The sequence below is a fragment of the Vipera ursinii genome (assembly GCF_947247035.1).
Source record: "Vipera ursinii genome assembly, chromosome: 2".
Taxonomy (NCBI): domain Eukaryota; kingdom Metazoa; phylum Chordata; class Lepidosauria; order Squamata; family Viperidae; genus Vipera; species Vipera ursinii.
Genome location: NC_139513.1, coordinates 64,694,075 through 64,710,950, shown reverse-complemented (window position 1 = coordinate 64,710,950; position 16,876 = coordinate 64,694,075). Strand labels below are relative to the sequence as shown.

The 16,876-nt window shown below is 36.9% G+C and overlaps 1 long non-coding RNA gene across 4 annotated transcripts; it reads right to left on the bottom strand.

Annotated features, from left to right (window-relative positions):
• Positions 1 to 3,692: 3,692 nt before the first annotated feature.
• LOC310635202 lies at positions 3,693 to 16,839 on the bottom strand. Of its 4 annotated transcripts, XR_014491355.1 has the most exons (5): positions 16,715 to 16,829; positions 16,366 to 16,460; positions 6,134 to 6,266; positions 4,817 to 4,920; positions 3,693 to 4,442 (listed from the first exon to the last, which is right to left on the bottom strand). It is a non-coding gene; the product is annotated as an uncharacterized lncRNA (long non-coding RNA). The 4 variants fall into 4 exon arrangements; XR_014491354.1 differs by lacking the exon at positions 16,366 to 16,460 and having other exon boundaries at positions 16,715 to 16,839; XR_014491356.1 differs by lacking the exon at positions 16,366 to 16,460 and having other exon boundaries at positions 16,737 to 16,818.
• Between the last annotated feature and the right edge of the window lie 37 nt (positions 16,840 to 16,876).

The window sequence follows — 16,876 nt, the reverse complement described above, 5'->3', positions numbered from 1 at the left end:
TGACACATCATTACTAAAGATTTTTTTTTCTGGAGTATGGAGGTAATCTTAGATTTCTGTGTCATCTTTAGACTCCATTGTCCATTGCAGTTGAAAGTTTCATTGTTTGGAATATAGATCAGAGGTTTTCCTGTAATGGTATCAGGAAGCAGCCCAGTTGGTTCCATATTAAAAACAACATGTTAAGACCTGTTCCCTCCATTATATCTTCAGTCTCCTCTCCACTGTGGTTTCATCTATGAGGGAGAGGGGTGATTTAAAAATGTGAAAAATAAATAATAATTAGCTCTTCTGTAAACTTTCTCTCTACAGTGTTCTATTTAATATTATTTTGTCACTGAGGGTAAGTTCTGTTCATTGGCTTGAAAAAGAATTTAAATGTGCACTAGGCAATGTTTTCATCAACCTTACCCAATTTGGCATTCTCCAGATGTATTAGGACTGCATAAATAGGAATTCTGGGAGATACTATTTCAAAACAAGTACAGAGTCTCATCTATAGAAAGGGTGGTTAAAAAAATCCTTAAGTAAAAGAACTGAGAATTTTCTTAGCGTGAAAATGGCAGTTTGAGGCAATTCTTCAAATGTACGTGCAGATAAAAACTTGAGAGTCTTGCTAGATCTGATTTGTACAACATTTCAAATAAATGATTGCAAAACTGTTGATATCTCATATTTGGTAAACCTAGAATGATCAGACCTGAATTGAAAAAAGTTGGTCAATCACTGAGTAGCACTCACTACATGTTTCTGTGCCTCCTTGTTGCCATCTAGTGTTCAACCAGTTTTTTGTAGCCCTAACAGCCACACCTACACACACACACACACACACACCCCTACCTATGTCTAACTTCATAATTTCATCTCATCTTATTTTATTTATATATTCTCTTTCTATTTTTAAATTTATATCATTTATGCTGTCACTTTACATTGCATCAGAAAGTTTGTAGATACATAAGCATGTTAATGGAAAGCCAATTCTGTGATATATTGCCGGGGGGGGGGAATTAAATAAAATAATCAATTTGGGTACTAAGGGAAAAAATTAAATTAAAAAAGAAGTTATCATGATCAATGGACTATAAAAACATTCCTTGAAGCTTTCTGATAAGAGCCTTGCAGTTTAATCTTTGTGTATGGGAAAAATAATTTATGGATTTGGGATTATTTTTTTCCACCACAATCTGAGGATAAAGAGGAGGGAGAAACTATATAGGAATACAAGAAATACTTCAAACACTGTGGAAGGGCCAGTCTTCAAAAAAAGATAAGGCTTTATAAATGTTTACATCTGACTCATTTAAAGGAAGTATGTAAGTGGTCCTGCCTTGGCAGCGTGTGGAAATTTCCCTTGTATAAAAGTTCCTCTGAGATTCTCTCGCAACTTGCATCAGTGAAAAGAACATTTACTATAGATTTGTGTTATTGGTCTTTTTGTCTATTCTCTCTCTTCGTTCCATCACATTCTATTACTTGGATATTTTCTGGATGATAAATGACTACACAGGAGAATTTTGAGTTTGTTGATTTGGAGGAGAAGGTTCAGTTTTTGTCTAACACCCATTTACTATTGAGTTACGTAGAAGCTGAAATAAAGAGAGAACATTTGTCTTAATTTTCAGAAAGTTCTTTATCAAGCTCCCCTGGTTTGTTTGTTTGTGGCATATTCGTTAAGTAATCACTTATATCAGACATGTCAAACACAAGGCCCGGGGGCCAGATGTGGCCCGTGGAGTGGTTTCATGTGGCCCTCAAACCCATCCTGGAAACAGTGAGGGAACGGCCCCCACTGCCTTGGCCCTGGCTGGCCAGAAGCCAATGTACAATTTTGTGGTGGCCATCTATGCTGAAACGCATTCAGTCTTAGCTCCACAAGGCCATCTGGAAACAGCAAGGGACCAGCCCCTGCTGTGTTGGCCCCACCCACTGGGTGCACGCTGGGGAGGTATCACCCTTTGTGAGGAATGAAGAAAGGCACCATTGCCTGGAAGTGGCCAGCACATGGCCCTCCCTACTTCAAACAGGCTAGGGGCTGAGCAGCATTGCGCTTCTCTTTAGATTCATGCCACCTGGCTCAGCCTCACTGCACTGTGAGGAGAGCACTCTGCTGCCTGCCAAAACTGGGCAGGCTGAGGGCTGGGCAGCACTGCGCAAGTAACATCGACTCTCATGCTGCTCATGGTATCTCCTTTCCCAGAGCCCACCAAGCCGGATATGTGAAGTAGGCGAGGTCCATGTGCTGGCCACTTCCAGGCAATGGTGCATTTTTTCATTCCTCACAAAGGATGCCACTTCCCCAGCTGCGTTTCTTGCCTGTTTTTCTCTCTCCCTCATCTCAAATATTTTCCCACCACTCGAAGGAAGGAAGGAAGGAAGGAAGGAAGGAAGGAAGGAAGGAAGGAAGGAAGGAAGGAAGGAAAGGAGAGGGAAGGTCTGAGGGAAGTCCTTAGTCCTTCCCTGCTGCCCTTTCACCATCCCCTTGCCCCCTCCTCTTGGCCTATCCTGGGGGTCTCCCATCCTATTGCTAAGGAAGTTTTGGATACAAAGCCAGGTCTCCACACATGGAGAGGGAGTGGGCCTCCCTCTTGACTTTGCCCTCATACCCATCATAAGCAACCTGACTAAGGAGAGCAAGCACAGCAGCAGCAGCCTTGAGGTAAGTGCAGCTGGGCACCCCCTTGGGGAATTGGGGCTGGGCTTAGTGCCACGGGTGCTTGAGGGCTGGGCTGGGCATTTGACCTCCATGCCACCATCCAGACCCCCCCCTGCATGGCCTGAGAGGAACAGTGAGGCTCCTCCAGTGGACCATGCCTTGGCACTTGCCCCGGTCCCATCTCCTTCTGCCAGAGACCCTCAGATCTATCCCACTCCTGCCCAGGCCCCCATAGGTACCCTTGACACGAATGATGTAGAGCTGGCCATGCCCACCCAGTAGGCCACATGCACTCCAGCCACGCCCACCCAGTAGGCCACGCCTACCCTGGCCACACTCACCTGGCCCCGAGGACAACCGCAATGCTGATGCGGCCCTCAATGAAATTGAGCTTGACACCCCTGACTTATATCATAATTGTGAGGAATGATATGAGTCATTTTCCAATTTCTCTAGAAAATACCAGATGAGGGGAGTCTGTGTTCATGTGAAAAATGGCACTGGCTTCAGTCATTTCTCACTGACAGCAACTTTGTGTTTACTGAATCAAAAGCAGAGAAATGCAGTGAATCATATTTTGTATGTTCGGATTTTTTTTTAACTAAAAGGAAACAAAAAATCAGGGAGGGAGGAAAATGTTTCTGGCATATGCCCCATCTCCAGTGAGCAAGTGCAGTATTAAGATTCAGGAAGTTTTGGCAAACTAAATACTTAGTTTATGCTAAATGCGTAAGAACTCATTTGCACCAAGGGGAAAAAAAGCATTTGCTGGTGCTTGCTTCATTTAACATACTTAACCTGCAGGAAAAGACTGAAAAGTTAAAAAGTTAGCTCATCGTTTTGTGAGTTTCAGTTACTCCTAAGCTACTTTTTTATTTCCTAGCAGATCAGAATAACTTCCCATAATTAATCCATCTGTTAAAAGTATGGCTGGGATTTCCTTCCTTCCTTCCCTCCCCCCTCCCTCCCATTACAGCAAAACATACCCACAAGTGATGTTACAAATATATCTGAATAAACCACATAATCTTCCCTGAAATTTAAAAAATATTCTGGATCACATCCTTAAAACAGTACGTCTATAGTGATATTATGGTGGCAGTTCTAATACAGCTGTAAGAACAGTCCATCCATCTTGCAAGCCTGAAGTGAAGTACTAAACTAAAGATTTAAACTAAAGAATTAAAGATCGGGCTTTCACAATCCAACTCTACTAAAACAGATTCCTTGAAAGACAATGGTAAATCAAAAAGCAAGTAAATTTCCAAACCAATGAAAGGGAATATTTGTTGCTCAGGATTGAAAAAACGCTCAAATTTTCAAGATTCACGTTGGTTGGGAGAAACTACTTTTGCCGCCTTTATATAATGAATTGAAGGGAATGAATGAGTGCTAATTTCTTCAAAACTGTCAATAATTACTATTTAAATTGTTCTTAATAGAGAGCAATTTTCTGGTTTATTTATGTGTTCTTGTGATAAAATAGTTCATTTTGCTACTATATCTTTTATTGTTTTAAAGATTTTGTTTATTGTTTGAAGGCATTTTTTGTCCAGTGTCATTCTTTGCTTTTCTTGTTAGATTTAACTGCATAAAAATCAGGAACTGTATAATGGTGAGTTTTCCATAAATTTATATCATTATTTGTTTTGTAGATGTTTCTTTTTCTTTGAGTGATGTTTGGACATAGCATTCAATCTCTTTAGAAATGGATGGTTATTAATTATTTACTTAATTTACGGTATTAGCCACCTACAGTAACTTCAGTGTATTCTTATGCGTGTTCCTGTGGAGTGAAGAAGAGAGGATGGTAATAGTCAAAATATTGTTGGAACTTCTCAAGATTCACTACGAATAATATTTGTACTTTTGCATTTATGTGTATTTGCCTTCAAATATGATGTTTTCATATAACATATAGAATTAGCCAGCTAATAACCTCAGAGAAAGTTATATTAACGTGTTGCAACAAAAACAAACTGTGTGGCCTCTTGAAGAGCAATATATTTATTATGGCATAGGCTTCAGTTCATCACAATATAAAATATTAAACTAGACAGATGCATACAGTACATGGGCAGACAGATAATTTGTGGGAAGGATATAAACAGTAATGATAATGGGAAATAAAAAAAATACAGAGGATGATAATTACATTACCTCAGTTGATCTCCCCCAACTGAGTCAGATCTAAAAAGTATTTAGAAGAGAGACCATCAGGATATCGCAGAGCTGTAGGCTAGTCTGAAAAGCTGAAAAAAATCCTAAAAGAGTTGTAAAAGTAAAGGTGTGATATATATTTAATTAATAAATATCCAGAAATGAATCTATATACTTTCCAGGAGCTACTATATGTTCTTGTAAATCATTATAATTACAGCTTACAAAAGAAATATTGGATATAGCAAATATATTCTAACATTTAAAAACAAATTCACATATGTAGCATGTTTAAAAACAAATCCTATTGTTGGAGAATTCTGAGACCAAACAGAAAGGAAATAAAGAGCATTTTCCCACCTTCTGCCTCAATTATACATAAACTATAATAGGTTTCTTTCCTACAAGATACATACATTTTTTATAAGTAAATTTGATTGAGTTCTGTTGTTACTTATTCCTGAATAAATACAGCAATAGCAATAGCTCTTAGTCTTATATATCACTCCATAGCACTTTATAACACTCTCTGATTCATTTACAATGTCAGCATATTGCCTCCAAGAATTTAAGTCCCCATTTTATCAACCTCAGAAGGATGGAAGGCTGAATCAAACTTGAACCTGTCAGGATCAAATTCCCGATGTGAGCAGAATTAGCCTGCAATACTGCATTCTAACCAATGCGCCACCAGGGCTCCTAACTAAAATCTCTGTAAGGGCAAATTCAACGGTGACAAGTTTATGTTGTTTTCTTGGAAAGCAAGAACACAAGACATAGCTTGCTATTATTTTCTTCTTAGAAACAGATGTAAGACCGATTTAATATAAGTAGAACAGAGAAATAATCATGTAACTTTTAGAGAGAAGACAGTTCTGTATTACAAATGAACACTCTAACTACTCTACATTAATGTAGTAATAATAATAGACATAGCACTATTGTGCATCCTTGAAACATTTAAAATTGCTCTAGTGGAATCTATTTGTGAAATGCATGGTGTTATTCGAGGGCCAAGTCTTTATACTCTATATTTTAAAAATTGCGTTCTCCCTTCAGAATGCATATTCTTTAATTTTAAAAAAATAAATTTATTGCGCTTTAAAAAGGTTACATGTAAGAGAGAGAATCAAACAGACTATACATTTTTAAAGTTTCGTACATAGACATAAACCCAAACTATTCTATTCATCTTAATGCTTACATACATATCAGGAGATAATGGTTGAGGGTGCACATCTTTCTCCATTTATTGAGCATGATTTGTAGCACGTGGTAATCCAGCAAAGGCTAAAAGGACAAGATGGATTTACATACCCAAGGCTAGCTCTTCTTCCATTTCTTCCATCTTAGGTTGCTTTTAGGGGATTTTTTTTTCCTTTCCCCTATTTCTCCAGAATGGGCATCACTTGATATCATTCCTGGCAACTAGGTTTCTGGCTTCTGGGAGCTGTGAAATGAAGAAAGATGTCGGATATCATAATATATTATAAAGATCAAAAATATACAGTAGGTTGGGGGATGAAGTGAGTCTCCTTAGAAAGAAAATTTCAGCCATTGATAAAATAAGTTCCATGTTTGAAAATATTCTGTATCTTGTTAGATTTAAAAGATCTAGTATCAATGCTCATAACAAGAATGCTTGGCTAGTTTCCATTCCAGTTATAATCTGGGACAAACAGAGTATTATTAATGTAATGTAATGATCAACATTGATTTTGAAGGGACATTTGGCATGCCAATTATATTTCTTTTTAAAATGTTGAGGTTTGGGTCAATGGAACTTCCTGTTTTATTCACCAAAGTTCTCAGATAAGCTCATCCTGACAGAGCAATGGATTAAAACAGTGCCACCAAATTAAACCTTCCATATGACAAAATATCAGTAGCTTCATTCACATGAAATAGGCTGATACCATTGCTAAGAAAAAACCAACTTAATGCCATAACAATTTGTTACATCTTTAGGGTGCCACAAAATTATAAAGTTACTATATCTGGTAAGCTTTGACAGGTAAAATGCAGGAAATACTTGCTATAATAGAAATCTGGTATTCTTCTAGCCACTAGATGGTGCTTTTTTTACAGTACAATCAATGCCAGAGAAAGGTGTCGAAAATATTTTTCCCTTGGGGAAAATGTTCATTTATAGTTTTAATCACTGTTTTTCAAACAGTAATTCTTTCAAAATTATCATAAATGATTAAGAATAGCAGAATGTTTACAAAGTATATGTGATGTTCTGGGGAGAAAATAAATTGTATGATTCATTCATTTACTTGCAGGAATCATAACAGAGTTGAATGGCCTATAAAACTAATAGGTGCAAGAATTCTGGAAAATTTGCATATTGTTGTATTAGTCTATTTGGTTTTTATAAAGGTATTACCTAGCTACAAATTGTTGGAATTCCCTGACCCTTTCCTGAGACCAATACAGTTATAGTTGCTTTTTCAGACAAAATATATAGTGGTACCTATTGATGGATTGCTGTTTGATCAATCTATGCTGTATAACGTTCTAAGAAACCTTGAAATATTAAACTCTACACACACCATTTACCTAAAACCAGAGTTCATAGGAAAGAATAATGATCAGATTGAAATAGTGAGCAGGCAATAATTAAGATTGAAGTCTAGTAGTAATCTTAAATATACAGTATCTCCTTTGCTGGAGTGAATGACAAGATTGTGTAGAAACATAAAAGTTGCTTTTGATAATGAAAGGAAAGCTACTTTGGAAGGGAGGGAATTCTGAGAAACAAAAAACAATAAAAACAGAATATAAATTATCATTTAGTCAGAGACTCAAAAAAAAAAGAAGCACCTCAACAGGATTTTGATAGGTTTAGATACAGGAAGAGAATGCTGTTTCTAATGAGAGGTAGAGGAAACTATAGAAGAGACTTTATCTGTATACATTGCACAATTCTCCATTTGAAAACAATGTAAATAGTTATGAACAGGCTATAGGAGAGATGATAGGACAGGTAAATATCTATTTATACCAACCCGTGTCAATGTAATTATATAATAGAAAGAGAAGAGACTCTAGCTTCCAATATTAAAATATTCAGACAACGGATCAGAAAGACAATTCCTAGCTCAAAAACATACAAAGTGTAGGCTAATTTTTAATTGTAGGTCTACCTTACAGCTATCTAAAGTGAAGCTGTAGTGTGACAATGGGATCGATTTCACAGAAGAGATGCAGAGTTGTTGGATGTTACAACCTTTCAGTCTTGTAGCTTTACTACAATTTCTCTCCTGAAATCAGGCTGGAAAAAAACTGCCAGAGAAGGTGGGGGAGAATTCCACTGTTCATACACAATTTCATACAAACATTGAAATATCCCTGGACAAATTACACATCAATGATGTCAGTAGAAAGTTGGCTCAAGCCCTACACTATACAAAGCTAAGCAGGGTATTTTGAATACGTACCGTATATTTTTTTATGGGGATTTGTTTAGATTCAAAATCAGGGAACTGTACATATAGCAGATATAGAAATATGAAGTCAAATAGTCCATAGTCAATACACTGTAACATCTCCTTTGGAGAGAAAAAAATAGCAACTTTCAAACATTTTCTGTCCCCAGTTAAGAACTTTTACCTTTCCTATCAGTATTTCATGGCTGAACATGTTTTAGATGAGCTTTCTCAGATCACATGCAGTTTGGGAGAAGTGATAAGAGTTGTTTAGCAAGGTAGACAATGGAGTTGGAGGACAATCAGAAGGGTCATGGTAACAAACTGTCTTCTGAAAATGCACAGTGGGCATATACTATGTATATGCTAAAACATAAACGAATGTTCAATATAGATTTGTCTTGCTTACTTATTGGGCCTATTTAATGTCAACTATGTAAGAAGCAAATATGGGAAAATAATATATCACCCTAGATAAGCATTGCACAAGGGCAATGACATTCTGGCTATTATTTTTACTATAAAAACCCATAATAGTGTTGTTCTTGGAAACAAATAATGCATTTGTAGACTTAAGGTTTGTGATGCTTCTATGCAACTTAATTCTCCAGAGATGTTTATTGCTATATTATGAAATTCTTACAGATAGGCAACTACAGACTTAATAATATATTGTTCTCAGTTGCTGATTAGCTAAAGTGAAGATTTCAGCTTATCAAAGCAATATAGAGGAAAAGCCCTTTAATTACCTTAAGGTTTAACGGTCATAGTACAAGAGACCCAAAGACCTTGGGTGGGATTATTTATCCCAGGAATGTTCTTAAAGTTTCTGTTTAATCTCTTTAATGGAATCTATTGTAAAGAAACATTGTATGACTATTTCATAAAACTATATAAATAAATAGGTTTAAAACAAAATATCTAACTTATGGATAAGCACAAAATATTTTGTGTTGCTAAAAACTTGAAGAAAATTTATTTACTGCATGTGTCCACTAAGAGTGGACACCAAATTGATTCATGTATCTTAAACAATACATTTTCCCTGGTCACAAAAATGCAATATCCTTAGTTCAATTTTCCCTATATTGCCCATAATACTCTACACCAGACATGTCAAACACAAGGCCCGGGGGCCGGATCCGGCCCGCGAAGTGGTTTCATGTGGCCCGCAAAGCCTTCCTGGAAACAGTGAGGGAATGGCCCCCACTGCCTTGGCCCTGGCCCAGAAACCCTCCTTCTGCCATAGACCCTCAGATCTGTCCTACTCCTGCCCAGGCCCCCATAGGCACCCTTGATGCAAACGATGTAGAGCTGGCCATGCCCACCCAGTAGGCCATACATACCCTAGCCCCGCCCACCCAGTAGGCCCCGCCCACCCTGGCCACACCCACCCGGCCCCTTGAGGGCAACCGCAATGCTGATGTGGCCTTCAGTGAAATTGAGTTTGACACCCCTGCTCTACACAATCATTTCATATGACATTAAAGTTAAACTATGAAAAATCAGGAAAATTTAATTACATAAAAAGAACTCTGTTGGATGAGATCTTAGACCTGCCATTTTGTTTTTGGAATAGATAAGACAATACCCGTGGAAAGTTGCTGGATATCAGTGCCTGTTTTCCAGCAATTGGTAGTAAAAAGTTAGAATATAATGAAAGAAACTTCCAGTTAATTTATCTTATAGCCATTGATAATTGTATATGCGAAAGATTTATTTACCACCCTTCCTTTTAAGACTATTCAAACTGATGCCAATCTTTATGTTTTTCAGTAGGCAATGCCAAAGTTTAGCAATTCATTACTTGAAAAAATACTTCATTTTCAATGTTTTGAGTTTTTCCCCATTCAGATCAATCAGATGACCTGGCTTTAATATTTTAGAGAGAAAAATATCTATCCAGTGTCTTCATGTCAGACACAAACATAAAGTATGAATAAAATGTAATCTCTTTTATTAGCCCTTCAAACACTGCAAACTTTCCTCACATGAATTGTTTTCAATTTCTCAATCATTTCAATTACCATCTTCAATGTATTTTTTTTCTCTAAAGTATCTTTTCTGAAATGTACTAACTTGAATTGTACACACCTTTTCCAGTATAGTTGCACCACAGAATTTTTGGGAATCACTGTAAATTTTATCACAGTTTTATTTTTCAATTTTTCCCACCCATGAATCCCTTTTTCAGAAAAGCTAAATGTTGAGTAATTCCAAATGTAATGTATGTGATTTCTTGGAGTCCAATCTTTGAATAACCACATCTAAGAAATCTTAAAGGAAAAGCAGTACTATATACTTGCAATAGTTTTGGTAACTAACAGGTCAAAAACCTGCCTGGCCTAACTGTTACACAAAACCACAGAGACCCATGAATGTTTTAGGAACAGTTCTTCTATTGTATCAGACCTCTTCTCTTTGTCCTTCCTCCTTCCTGGTCAGTTGTTCAGAGTTGCAATTTTTGCTTAAAATTCTGATGTATTACTGACAATCATAACATAAGGTATCTAGATGTGAGTGAATCAACTTCCTTTTTGTCTGCTGAGACTTGAACCTTTGGACTGCTCTGTGGCACTCTATATAAATTAAAGGTGAAAAAAACTGAAACCCATGTTATCTAACCTCAATAGTGGCATTTAAAGTACTGGATTGCCATTACTGCATCAGAAATCATAAAGCTGAGCACAGCCTTATAGAACTAATTGAAATACAACTTTTAAGTGGGATGACCCCACCATTAACTTTTCAATAGTGGCATTTTCTAGGCATTCTGATTATTTGCTTCTAATTCAGTGAGAATATTTTTGATAGAAATGTGTATATGGAAATTAATTTTAAAGAAATTTACATAATATATAATCCAAAAAATCTACAGAAACAGTTTGGAAGTTTGGCATATTTGTAGGCATAGATAAAAGTCCAAATCCTCTGAATTCACTAAGTTTATCATTAGGGGGCAAAGTTACTCGCATCCGTGGCAATCCTTAAGCCACACGTGCCTCCTGGGTGGTGCTAAATGAGTAACAGACAGACTGGTAGCCAGACATCCGCGAGGATCTCCTGGCTTCACACACAACTCCACAGTCCTTTTAAGGACTAAAAAATAGCAGAAATAACAGAAATAACAAATACCAATACTAAAATGATTCGGAATATTGGAAGTTCAATATGTATATGCCAACTTAACATCGAAGGCAGTAGTAGATCAAAATGTGAACATCTCTCCAAACTACTACTTGAAAACTATGTCGATTTGGCTGTGATCCAGGAAACACACATTGAGAATGAACAGCAGCTTAAAAGCAGAGGAAGAATACCTGGATATGACGTCTTAGGCGCTATTTTTCATCAAACTTATAGTCTGATAACATACGTGCGTAATAACATTGACAACGCATATTTATTGGAAACAAGCAGTGAGGATAACATCTACACTATCACAATTAAGATTGGAGACACCCAAGTTATGAACATCTATAAGCCCCCTACTATCTCTTGGCCTAACACAGTTCTTCCAAGGATTCCACACCCGGGCATCTATATAGGAGATTTCAATAGCCACCATACCCAATGGAGATATATGCTTAATGATACTAACGGCGAGACCCTCTGTGAATGGGCAGAGCAGAACAACCTATACCTAGTTTTTGATGCTAAAGATTGAGGTACTTTTAAATCAGCTGCATAGAAGAAAGAGTATAACCCTGACTTATGTTTTGTTACACAAGATAAAACCAAACCTGTACCTGCCTCTCGGCAAGTGCTACCAACCTTCCCCCATAGCCAACATAGACCTATTATCATTAAGACAGGAATAAAGATACCTATTATCAGATCTATACCCCGACCAAGGTGGAACCTTAAGATGGCCAACTGGGAAAAGTTTACGATGGACCTTGAGAACACAATAGGACGTATCCCGGCAGTTAGTAAAAGCTACTTGGTTGGAGCAATCATGTTATTGGCTAAAAAATCCATCCCACGTGGCTTCCGCAAGGAATATATCCCAGGATGGAATGAAACCTGCGAAAACCTGTACCAAAAACATCTAGAGAATGGTGATGCTGAGATAGCCAATGAACTTCTTCATAACCTTGACCTGGCGCGCAGGCAGAAATGGGAGCAAACTACGTCTGGACTAGACTTTAAACACTCAAGCAGGAAGGCATGCTGAATAAGTGATACTTATGACTGGTCATTGAACTGTTATTGCAGCATCCTCATGGTTACATACAATCTTAGTGCTTAGTATTCGGCCCAGATTTCCAATTGTTGCAGAATCCTGTGCTCATGGGATCATGATATGCAACTTTCCCTTCAGCTTCCCAGTTGGTGGGGAAGCTGGCAAGAAGTCAGAAGTCGCAGTCATGTAGGGCCCTTACTTAACAATCTGAAGTGATTTGTTTAACAATGGTAACTGGAGACTGCTGAAACTGCCATTGTTAAATGACAGTCATGTGATTCTGCACTTTATGGCCATATTGTTTAGTGGCAGAAATTCCACTCCCAATTATTGCTATTAAACAAAGACTAGCTGCATAATAAAGCTTATTTAGTGGACTCCGATTTAGCAAATTTTGGCAACTGACAAACTATATATAGACATCATTTCAAACAATAAATTGCATTGTAATGGAAGTAAACTGGATGATTCACATAAATTAGTATGATTTAAATAATTATATGCTTTTGCAACCAGGACAATTCACATATTTGCTTGTTTTACATCAAAGTGTAATTATTTGAAGCAGCATAAATTGATGCAAATTATACCACTTGCATAATTACATAAATGACATAAAAGTGTCTGAAATAATGTACAGTGAGATTTGACACATTTCAGTATGATGGAAGCCCCCATCCTGAACTGAACTGTTAACAATGAACTCTTACTGCATGCAAATAATTTATTAAACAATGGCCAAAACAGTTTCTTTTAGCAACGATGTCATATCTGAACTGTTCTGAATTGTTTCATTTTTTTTCTATTTTCCATTCCAGGAAGTGAGTCATAGTAAGGGATAGATGTATAAGCAAAGGGCAATTGTTGGGAAATATTTAACTAAAAATAAATAAAGCACTTGGAATTCTAGCAAACTGCTAGAATTTTGGCCCAGGATCATTTTCTGAACACGTTTAACTGTGATGTTCAGGGGGGGGGAAATTAAATGCACTGCTGAAGAATGTGGAAGAAAATTTACAATCAGCTGGTTTCTCCCTAATTATGGTAATAACTGAATAAAGCCCCTAGTGACTTTTGCTAGATGCTCCCTTTTGGCTCCTCTTGCCATTAACAACAGTGCAACAAATCAAACAGCTAAGGACAAATATTTGCTTATAATTCTAATTATAAGATACAAAGAATCATCCCTTCAATGGAAAGTTAAATGAACCATAGGTGTTCCCTGATTTGTTTAGCTCAAATTGACAAATCATGTGGAATAATGGGGCAGAACACAGTAGCCTGCTTATGTAGAATAATCCTGAATTATGAAAAACATTAGCTTAACATGTCTTGTAATTTAAGTCTCTATGAACAACCATATCTAAAGCCCAATTATGGGATCAAAGAATATGAATTAAACCAATTTATAGCAAGACATAGTTCTTTCATATAGAATTGTACATTATTTCCACAAATTAGAACTCATTTTCCCCAAATATTACAATACTTTTAATATCAATACAGATATCTTGAACAACCAAACATGCCATTTACAAATTACTTGTTTATAAATTCTAGTTGTGAATCCAAAATTATTTGAGTAGTCTATGTTGTCTTTAATGAACATATTCTCGTTATTTTGTTTTTCATGATGAAATTGGCTCCCTCATGTTTAAAACCACAAGACCATATCAAATTGTGGGAAGTTAGCCCGCAGGGAAGGAAATATTAAAAAGGGCAGAAAAATATATTTTCCCTAAAGGATTTTAAAGAGGTAGAAAAGCATGCCCAGTTTTTCTTAATAGCCCCAAGTCTCCCTCCCCCAAGCAGAAACCAGCTCTATAAACCATCCAGGAAGGTTGGAGGCCCTCAGCTAGACTATTAAAAAGAAAAAGACACCTAAAATCTACATACCCTATCCAAACTCTAAGGCAGGACATAATAGGATTAACCCACAGATGCCAAAGGGCACGCCCAGACTCAGGTCAGAATACATGACACAGGAAATATGAAGCCTCAAACAGGAACAGGAAACAACTCCAAACAACAGGCTCCAGAGGGTATAATTTTATTAATTTTGTTAATGTGTTTTAACTTTTTTATTGTGTTTTAACTTATTGTAAGAGTTGTGAGCATTCTGTTTAATCCCTTTTAATTTTTGTATTTTGTATTTTGTCTTTTAACATGCATTGCCCTGTTCACCGCCCTGAGTCCTTCGGGAGAAGGGCGGTATATAAATAAAATTAATAAATAATAATAATAATAATAATAATAATAATAATAATAATAATAATAATAATAATAATAATAATAATAATAATAATAAAAAAACCCCACACCCTACATGCGCCCACTCTTTTTCTTACAGAGCCATCTTTCTATCTGGCTCTCCTCTTCAATAAACTGCAACCTTCTTTCTAAAGCAGTTGTCATGTTGTTTATTCCCAGCTTGGACTGAACCATGATGAAGACTTTTCCTTCAACAAAATAAGATTAGTTTTTCCAGAACTAAATATTTTAAAATAATATGCCACCAGAATTTTGAAATAATTCCTGTCTGAAGTCTAGGCACAACTATTTAGATTTTGCCTCTTATACTTTATATATACATAACTTGCTCCATTATTGCTCTGAAATCCATTTTCTTTTAAGTTGCAGAGTTATTTTAATGCAGAGTTTAACCTCAGGACAAACAAAGTTTACTACTTTACTGTTCTGTAAGTTGCACTGGCAGACTTTTTAGTTGAGGTGTTAATACAATTTTTAATAATAATAACAATAGCCTGGGCAAGTCCATCATTTTTTTTTACATGACTGAAGCTATGAGGTTTCAATTTGATTGCCCTTGGGTGCCAATCTGCTATTATAATCTTATTATTATTATTTATCCTAGTTCTGTTGGTTTTTGATCTTGTTTTTCATTGCCCAGAACTGCAATTATGAGATGAGTAGCTACTGTATATAAATCACTTGGACGGATTGCAACCCCTGGATCATTTTGTCCAACAATCTGTTTTCACAGCAACCAACCAATTGCACAAGGATGTCCATTAGTCTTCCAGCAGATGGCCTTCAGAGGCAGTAACACTGCCATCAAAGCCAATAGACATTGATCCCCATAATTTCCTGAGTTTGCTCAACCCTTTTTGAGGCCAGTCAAGTTGGTAGTCCACATTACGCATCTTAATTTATTTTATTTTTTATTTTATTTTAATTCCATTTATATCCCGCCCTTCTCCGAAGACTCAGGGCGGCTTACAAGCTTAGCAGTAGCCTTCATTCTATGTATATGCCTGCTTATTAGGGCTTTCACACACACCCCAAGCGGCATTATTACAAAGTCAGCTTAATTGCCCCCAACAATCTGGGTCCTTTACATCAAAGGAAAAAGGTTCAGGATAAACATTTTATCCAACATTTATCTAGATTATGATTAAGAAGGAATGATCGCTTGAGGCTTCTGGCATGAACACCAAATGTTCTGTTGTTGCTATCATGTTTTTTCCTAAATAGATTGAACGATGGAAACTATAGGTGAGCGAGCTCACATTTGAATATCCATCTATGGAAAGAGCAAGATTTTCTGGGGAAAAACCCTAATAGCACATCAAAGGTTTATACAAAAGCGCTGTCCCTTTGTTTTGCAGCAAGTAAGGATATTTTTTCCCTCTCAAAATTTGATTTCATATTAGTGTATGCATCATATTTACTAATAGTGGAGCAGGGAAACAACTCTCTGCTAAACTTTTCCTGAACTGCTATCAAAACAGATCATGCGTGCCTTGATGGACAAAATGCAAGACTCCATATAAGATGCCTTCACATGAAAGTGGGTTCTTAAGGGCTTGGAGTTGATGCAGCTTAGATGCTTTTTAAAATTTGTTACATTCTCCAAACCTTTAGTAAGGGACACTTAACACGAATAGCATTATGTAGCAATTTATACTCGCCTATTCAGATCTACATTCCAATGAGCTTTATCTGCGTTAAATTCTGTGCCGTGTCAATCTTCACTGCTGGTTTAATTTAGGTTGACTGTATTATCCTATGACTCAAGAATAAAAATACGAACATAGGCAGCTAATGAAGAAAAACAAACCATAACCCTTTCCGAAATCATTCCACCGTTTAAAGCAGGGGTCTTCAAACTCGGCCCTTTTATGACTCATGGACTTCAACTCCCAGAATTCCTCAGCCAGCATGCCTGGCTGAGAAATTCTGGGAGTTGAAGTCCATGAGTCATAAAAGGGCCAAGTTTGAAGACCTCTAAGACAGTAATCCAACTCCTCGCTATATTACCCCAATATTCTTCTGCGCATACTCAGTAAAGCTGGTGAAGCCCTCTTTTTTTTTTCCCCAAGAGCAGAACTCGCATGTTTTTAACAGGCCACATTCTCGCGACCACGGCAGCGGAAGCTTCTGCCCTCATTAAAGATGGCTAATTAAGGAAGTCCCACCCCT